At 46.1% G+C, this 6,435-nt stretch overlaps 1 long non-coding RNA gene across 1 annotated transcript; it reads left to right on the top strand.

Annotated features, from left to right (window-relative positions):
* Positions 1 to 68: 68 nt before the first annotated feature.
* LOC310761936 lies at positions 69 to 4,823 on the top strand. The gene is made up of 2 exons (XR_014547756.1): positions 69 to 144; positions 4,627 to 4,823. It is a non-coding gene; the product is annotated as an uncharacterized lncRNA (long non-coding RNA).
* Positions 4,824 to 6,435: the final 1,612 nt, after the last annotated feature.

Genomic DNA, 6,435 nt, shown 5'->3' with positions numbered 1-6,435 from the left:
GACGTTGCTCACGCTGTGAGGTGGTGAGTAAGTGTAAGAAGGTTCCTCCACGCGAGGCTTCCAGTGTGGGGAAACTAGAGATAAGAATGAAGAGAAGCCAAACTTCCGGTAAAGATTGAAAGACACTTTACCTCGCTTGTCGAGGTAACCAAGCTGCGTTGAACAGGCTGTATATGGTTTACATCGGGCAGGGAAGATTTGTCGGTGAAATATACTCACAGTCGCAAAGTGATTTCATGCTCTTTATTCAGCTCATAGTGGTGAGGAGGAATGAATGAAAGTCCCCTCAAAGTATCTGCTTTATATACATTATTTACACAATGGGCTGCACGTGATTGGCTAATTCCGGAATTCTACTGTAAGCCAATCAGGTTGTGGATTCACTTCTATCTGGAGCATGATTGGGTGGTTCCTGCCAACCAATCATACTGCTGCATTGTTCTAGGACCAATCAGACTGCTGCTTCTGAATCCTATTGTTCTAGGACCAATCAGACTGCTGCAGTTTGGATCCTATTCAACTCAGTACATAACACCCCTCCCCTCTAAGTTCCAGTCCTGCCCGGGAGGTCGCATTCATAGTCCTCAAGGTACGCCGGCGGCCTACGTGTGCGTTGCGGCCTGGGGTGTTCCCTGGTCCGGGGTTCAGGTTCTGGCTCGTGTTCCAAGGATGCTGGCTGTGAAGGGGCTGTTTGGTCTGGCGCAACCGGCTCGCTCAGTCGTGGTTCTGGTTCCGGTGTCCTTTCGGCCTCACGGGTCCTCTCTGTATTTACTGATTCTGCCTCTCCTGCTTGCCCCTGCTGCTCTATGGGCCTCACTGCCCCACTGTTCCCTTGGGACTCCTCTGACCTGTCCTCCTCCTCCTGGTTTTCTCCCGGGAATCGTCGCCGTATCTGGTCGCAGTGGCGGCGCCAGCATTGCCCCCCATCTGTTAGCACCTCGTACGACATGGGGCCAGTGACCCTGGTGACTGTGGCGGGTACCCATGCAGGGCCTGCCCCAAAATTCTTTGCGTACACTGGGTCCTGGGCCTCGAAGGTCCGGGGGTTCCTGCCTTCCCCCACCACTACCTCATCCTGAGCTCTATCGGGGTGAAGGCGGTCCAATCTGATTGCAAGGCGCCGACCCATTAGTAGTTCAGCGGGGCTCCGGCCAGTCGTTGAGCTGGGGGTGCTGTGCTGTGCTAGAAGGAATGTGGCAAGGCGGTACTCCCAATCCCCTTGCGTCATGCGGCGAAGGGTGTCCTTGGTGGTCCGCACCATGTGTTCTGCCTGGCCATTGGTGGCAGGGTGGAATGGCGCCGAATGGATGTGGCGGATGGCGTTCTGCGCTGTGAAAGTTTGGAATTCTCCTGACGTAAATGCAGTCCCGTTGTCTGAGACGAGAGTGTCAGGGAGCCCGTGGGTTGCAAACAGTCTGCGTAGTACCCGGATGGCTGCGGACGTAGAAGTGGACGGTACCAGTGCGACTTCCAGCCATTTGGTGTAAGAGTCCAGTCCTGGGAGTCCGCCCGAGCACCATGGTCACGCCTGCATGTGGACTTCGCTGGCTCCTGCAGACCAATCGTGCTTTGTTCTAGGATCAATCAGACTGCTGCTTCTGAATCCTATTGTTCTAGGACCAATCAGACTGCTGCAGTTTGGATCCTATTCAACTCAGTACATAACAGTCGGGATCATCTCAGATGCGCCTGACCTAGTTTCTGATGGATTCTATTTTTTTTCCCTCCTATCTCTATGGGTGGAGCAGTGCATTGTGGGCTGAAGGGGATTAGGGGATTAGGGAAGGTGCAGGGAGGAAAGGGAAGCGCGCAGAACGATCCTAACCTTCCTCCCCCACTCCGGGATGGAGCCCCTCTGAACTGCAGGGGATTTCGCTTGTTTAAATTCCCACCCCACCCAGGGTGGCTGAAGTACCAATAATAGAACAGTTCTGCATAGAGCAAGTAAAGCTCCGCCCCAAAATCAAAACACTAACGTTGAAACCATCTCATCACCTAAAGGTTTTTTTGAAGGGCCGTTGGTATCGCAGGAGCTCTGTCCATGGCTAAGTAGGAGAGACTTCTTCTTTTTTAGGACCAACTAAAATGGCACAAAAGAAGTCAGCAAACCTTCAGGCTGTTGTTTTGTGCCGTTTTGTTGTTGTTGTTTAGTTAAACGACTAAACAACAACAAAAAATGGCACAAAACAAGTCAGCAAACCTTCAGGCTGGGTCACAGTCTAGAGTCATGTGCGAAAGTTAGAGTTCTCAGGTTTCTGGCATGGGACATACAGTACAACAGATAACAACTGCCCACTCAAACCACAAAAACAGCTCAATTCCACAGTCTGCCCCTGCCTGGCCCAAATGGCAAACTGCAGTCTTCGAAGGTGCAGGAGTTGTTAAGCAAAACCTATTCCAGATAGTACTGTAGTACAATAAGCCCGCAACTTATGTGGGGGGTTACACTCCGGGGCTCAAGCACCTAAAGCCACAACACAATGGGTGCACTAGTGGGTGGGAGTGGCAAAGTAATTTTTCTCAGATGCCTGCTACCTTTTTTTTTTTTTTGCCAAGCACGTAAAGCTGAATGCACACAGGTTAAATGTGGCAGAGTCCAGCCAGCTGACACAGACCTTGGATCATTCCAGTCTTGCAAAGTGGCGCAGGGCTGGCAGGGCAGCGTGAGGAGCCAAATGTGCAGCGCCCCATTAAAAATGTGCCCCGGCATCCCCACCCCCACTACGCCCCGTCTTCATAAAAACTTCAAACAACTGTCATAATTCCATTACAATCATTTGCTCTTTAAAAGCAAGGCAGGATGAGAATGTTTTAAAATGCCTCCCACTTTGAGGCAGCATAATTTATTTTGCCTATTCCTCTGCCGTCATACCTGAGACATGCATAACTTGGATGTGAATAGACCTTATAAAAGGGAAAGCAGAGTGTGACACAGGCCTTTAAGTAATACACAAGGCAGCTGCCCCCCAAGCCAGATATTGCTACAAAGCACACACCATACTTCCTAGCAATAGGTCACTGCCAGAGGCAGTGTGTCTCTGAATTGCTAAAAATTGCAGGTGAGTAGCGTGCTCAGGTACTACTTGGAGGGTTCCTCCTGGCATCTGGTTGGACAGGATGGTCTAGATGGGTCATTTGCCGGATCCAGTAGGGTTTATGTGCTATGCCATTGAGCTATGGGCCCACTTCCCCATTGTTATGTTACAAATTGGGTGCTGCAAACTTGGGCAGAGCACAAGACAATTCTTCTGGGATATACCTTGCCTTCTACTGCTGACCTGCAGCCACATCATATGCATACAAACGTATGCATACAGTTGTAACTTTACAGTGCAAGCCGATATTTGTCTATTCAGAAGTAAGCCCCACTGAGTTCAATGGGACCTACTTCTTACCAAGTGTCCTTAGGATTGCAGCCTTAACCAGAATTGTGGTCACATTTCATGGTAGCTAGCAAATATGTTTCAAAAGGAATCAATTAAAAATAGACTAAGAGAAAATATAAATATATAATAGGCAAAAACTACGTTTTTTATCCATCTCATGCCAGGACTAACAATTGCTTTGGGAAAAAAGGGGAAAATGTTACAGACACAACTGAACTGCATGTTCAATTTCCTGCATGTTTCATCGTAATTTTGCAGAGCAAATGACTAGATGCGCATTAACAACTAAGCTTCTGAAACCAGAAACTCCCCAAAATGATTAGATGAATGGATGTCGGGGAGTTGATCCTCCTCTGTTGGGCCTTTCTTTCCTGTCGCCTGCTGAGAGTCTTATGCTTATCATGTGATTTTTTTTTCTGGAAAGTTTCAAAACTTGTATTGTAAGAGAGAACCTCGTGCCTGTAAACTAATGCATGGATGAATTCACAATGTTTCAATAAGTGGGTTTTAAAAACATCTCTATTATAGCCAATTGTGTGAAAGTGAATTAAATAGAAAACAAATTTTTTGGATGTTCTCTCTTTTCTCTCTCAAAAGTTCTGCTTAAAATCTTTGCCAGGAAGTAATCAAAATGTGTCTATTGTGGGGTTATATTATTTTCCTATTGTTATTTAGAGTATGGTGTGGTCCACCAGATATTGTTGGATTCCCAACTCTCATCAGCTCCAGCCAGCATGGCCAATGCTGATGAATGATACGAGTTGTGGTCCCAGCAACATTTGGCGTGCCACAGATACCCAAACCCTCGCTTTAGAGCTAAGACTGGATTAAGGACTTGTGCCGGATGAAGAATGATAGGGGTTCCTATCTTCTGCTTCGTAAATGAGCCCTCCTTCAGCTTCATGGGGAAAGAGGAAGGAGGAGCTCATGGCTGCCGTTCACTTTTTCATATTTCTCTCTGGCTGAAGCCCAGAAATGCTGGATGGCTGGGAGTCTCAATGGCACCCCTCTGGAGGCTTCACCCGAGGCAGAAACCCTGGCTAGACCCACCCCTCAGCTATGACTGTGCATTAGGTGTGGGGAGATGGGCTCCACTGAGGGTATAGACTAGGCTGATCCTGAAAGTCAGGCCCTTTAGCTGTTAGCTTTTGCCAGCAAGGGACAAGCATAAAAGGAGTGATGCAGCAGAGCCTGTGTCCAGCATAAATGCTTACAAAACTCCAAATTGCTTTTCTTTCAGAAGGAGCCTTGGATATATTTGCAAGGGAGAAACAGAAGTAGATTTTAAGCACCGCCACCACCTGCCTACCGAATGTCAACCTTCTACATTAACCATCATTCATGTGTTGGGGGGGACGACACATTTTTGCTAGTATAACAATTCTGTCTTTATCCGTTAGTCACTGTCATTGTATTGCATAAAATAATATTCTTTTAGGAGATGACTGCACTTGCACATTTCATTTTACTTGACATATATACTTTACTTTATATAAGTGGCTGCTTATACAAAATTGATCCTGAAAATATTTAGTCATGAAGTACTTGACATCTGTACTGTTCGTACTATCCCTTCAGAGGGTTTAAGCTACTGTTGTTTCCTACTGGTCTTACATCTGCATTTGAAACACTTGGGCTATCCTGTATTCTCATGGAAATGAGAGGTTGCTGTATTGGATGGGAAACAAACACGCTAGTGAACTGCCTCCACTGTTACTGCCAGAAGTTGTTCTACCATCTCAATCATCCCAGGTGAAAGGACTGCAAATTACTGTTGGATTCCACAGTAATTGAATGCCAATTACCACTGGTTGGGTGTGAATCTTAAAGCAGCTGGAGCTGCAACCAGTTCCAGTTCTCATAACATTAGCAGCAAATACACTCTCAGACTCAATGCCAACACAACACAACACAACACAACAAGGAGCTAGGTGTTTAAAGAAGCATTACAACGTTGTAAATCCCTGCAGCACTCTCTCAGAGGCTGTCTCTTCTACCTCCCATCATGGAAAAAGCAGGGAAGGAGTAAATTTTACATGTCAAGGTTTCCTCTTTTCATCACAACAAATGGCAGGATAACCCAACAAGCTTTCCCCCAAAATTCTCAAGCACCTCCATTTCTAATTATCCCACTAACCATGTCTGATGCGTCGTGATGTGGGTCAGACAAGCGTGCTTTACAACTGGATATGAAAAACTGGTATCAGCATCCTCTCCACTAACCCACCCACCCCTCAGGAAAATGGCTCTAATATTAGACTAGGAAGCAATTACCTTGAGACAGTGCTTCATGGGCTGTGCATTTAGCCAGGGAAAGGATCAGATGCTCGCCAGTACTTCTCTGCTGTCAGGTTCTCTCAGGAGAGACGACATAGCAATGTGCAGGTGGTTAGTCAGGCTGATCTCACGGGTAAGAGTAAAATGCACAGGGGAAATGAGGACCACAGAAGGCTGGTGCTGTGCCAATAGGTGCATCAAAGGCATTCCGATTAATGTATTTGACTCCAAGCATTCCCACAGCATAACTGGGCAGTTTAATTAGCAATTCAATCCCTAGAAGCATGTGCCACTAGGACTTATTTTATGGTAAGAATGCTTAGGGTTGCCACAACTGGCATGTGGCATGCAACTTCCAAGCAAGCCTGAGCCTCTGCACTTTTAAAGATACTAAACAATGGTTAAGATCTATCAGGACTGTATAATCCATATCCCCCCCTTTTTTTTGTTCTAAAAAATATTGAGCCAACATTCCCTCTTATTCACGGATGGACAGAAATCTATAATAAAAGTATTTTCATAAGAAGCAATTTATCTAGCCCTTAATATTTATCTTAAAATGTTATGCGTGATTAGATAAATAAGCACTTGTGCTCATTGCTGCGTGAAAACTGCCACATCTGTACAATGGAATCATTTCTTTATTATTATTGCTGTCATTTCCTTCATGGGAGACCTGAAGCCTGAATGTGTATTAAGCTTTCAGAGTAAAGATATAACACGATCTTTAAATGATTTGTGTTAAATGAGTTCAGCATAGTGTGCTAACAAA

This window comes from Podarcis filfolensis (assembly GCF_964270895.1).
Source record: "Podarcis filfolensis genome assembly, chromosome: 4".
In the NCBI taxonomy this organism is placed as follows: Eukaryota; Metazoa; Chordata; class Lepidosauria; order Squamata; family Lacertidae; genus Podarcis; species Podarcis filfolensis.
The sequence above is the reverse complement of the archived record's forward strand: the minus strand, read 5'-3'. Positions and strand labels throughout refer to the sequence as shown.